The following is a 2,420-nucleotide window of genomic DNA, read 5'->3' on the forward strand; positions in this document are numbered from 1 at the left end:
GTAGGCAGTATTTAGCCACATAGGGGCACCTGGAACCATCTCACATCAATTGTAGGGTCACTTGGCATGATCTTGAGCCATGAGGTGCACTATATAAGAAGCTTGCGTTGTGACCATTTGGACTTGCTCACTTGCATTCTTGATTCAAGCACCTTGAAGCTCCTCTAGACAGCAACCAAGATTCCCTTAAGTCTCTAATCCTATTTAGGACTCTTGTAAGTGTCCTTAACCTCCCTTAATCCACTTTAGCTTAGTTAATTAGCTAAAAGTCAAACCATCGCAATTAAGGTTTGACTTCGAGATTAGTCCATAATTACTCAGTCAAATCTCGAATTAAAAATACCTATAAGTAGGTAATTATGTGGGTAACAAACCCTTAAAAGGGTATTATCAGATTCCCACTCTAACCATGTTAATTGTCGAGTCAAAGTATACTTTAAAAAGTCAACAGAATGCTTAAATCCAAATTAACTCATAATTAGCAATGTAGGATACATGCAACTTGTTTGATCATTAATATAACTTGGTAACTAATGTAAGAACACGTCCCAACATGTTCAACTCGACAATTTTCTGTTTAGACCCGGTTTGGAACCGAAAGTCGCATAGTTTGACTTTCGCTTTGACTTTCAGTTCTGACCCGTTTTAGCTAAGTTTAAGATTGCCTTAGAGCTTCTTTTGGACCTAGTAACATGTTAGTATAACCCTCTGTGATTATACGGCTTAGTTCACTAGTTGTCTAATTATTATGCAAATTCCGTTAAATGCCCATATGTTGACCATTATGCCCAAATGCCCATAAAATATGATTTTTGAAAATGTAAAAGGGTAGACATCTTAGTTACTGAATTATAGACTTGTAACTGAAATTTGAGTTCAGTTTGAGGTCCAGAATCAAAGTTATGCTCGTTAGCGTAATTAAGAGCTTCTTTAGTAATTAAATAGCATAAATTGCATATAGCCTATCTAAACCCAAATTTTTATACAAAACTTTATACCTACTGTTATAAAATAATATTTTGAGATTTTTAAAGATTTTTATTCAATTTTAGGCTGAGTATAACTTAGTGTTCTAAACTTAATTCGGCTAATGCCGGTTTTGCCCTTTTGGGCCATAAAATGAGTTTTATAAATCCTTTTGACCTCAAACCTTTTTCTACTGATTTATTATGATAAATGTATTATTTTGAGCCTTCTGGAATTATAAAATATCAGCTTTTCTTTTAAAACCCGGATCGACTTATGTAACTAGTTTACGTATAATAGCCGAAACGGGTCAAACCATATCATCTTTATCTCAAAATCCAGAATGTGATCAATTTACCCATATTATACAAGTCTCCAAACTTGTTGGGCCTAAATCACATTCCTTCCCGGTTCTCGCCTTCCATGCGATTAAACCGTATTTATTCCTTGAAACTAACCGGTCTAAGCTTAGGCTATATTAAAGACCCGTTAGGATTCTAATAGGTTATTATAAACCTTCGTTCCAGAATAGGAGACCAGTAAAAGACACTTGCATTTGCTTATTGTGGTTATTACTTACTCAGGTAAATACTTTTAACTTATTTTCCCTTATACGGGCTTGGGGTACGGTATATAAAATAACGCTTGGTCGGGCAATTGACCCTAACTCATTAGTAGTTGGGTATTATCAATGTGACCCGTTTAAAATTTAGTTTTGTTTGTTTTACGCCTTTGGGAGTTTAATGACCATGTCCCGGATATCCTTGGCATCATTCATGAAATGGCCACGACCTTGACACGCGGGTGTAGGCGTACACCCGACAATGTGTCCATATTTATTAAGGTATAACCGCTGGTTTCCCGCCGCAGATTTATACTATGTGGTGTGTCTATTAATCTTAAACCCGGCACGAACCAGGCGACTAAACGCATAACAAACATGTAATTCTTTTACAAGTTTAGATTTAATTAATTATCCCAAGTTATAAAAAGTTTTATGCCATGTGCATTTAAATCAATTTTTACAACATTTTCAAAATGAGTCAGTTAAATTGTATTTACCAGTGTAAACTGACGTATTTTCCCCAAAAAGATTAAGTGCAGGTTTTACACATAATAGGCTGGCTACTCCTTAGCATCGTTAGAGTCTCGCAAGCTTGGGATGCCATTTATCTGTTGAACAATTTTCCTTTTTATATTGATCCGCACGTGGATCTATTTCAGCTACTATGTGATACTTGGATATTACATTTTTGTTTGGTTGAAATAAATCTATTTTATTGCTTCCGCTGTGCATTATAATTTGTGTTGTTTGACTATGATGATATCAACTACGTCACGATACTCCCCCACCGGGCCCACCGGTGACACGTGGAAATTAGGGGTGTGACATAATTAGTAGGTATAATCGCAAGGGATTATAACCATCGTGATTATGCTCACGTTGCAAAGTT

The sequence above is a fragment of the Helianthus annuus genome, chromosome 16 (genome assembly GCF_002127325.2).
Source record: "Helianthus annuus cultivar XRQ/B chromosome 16, HanXRQr2.0-SUNRISE, whole genome shotgun sequence".
NCBI lineage: Eukaryota > Viridiplantae > Streptophyta > Magnoliopsida > Asterales > Asteraceae > Helianthus > Helianthus annuus.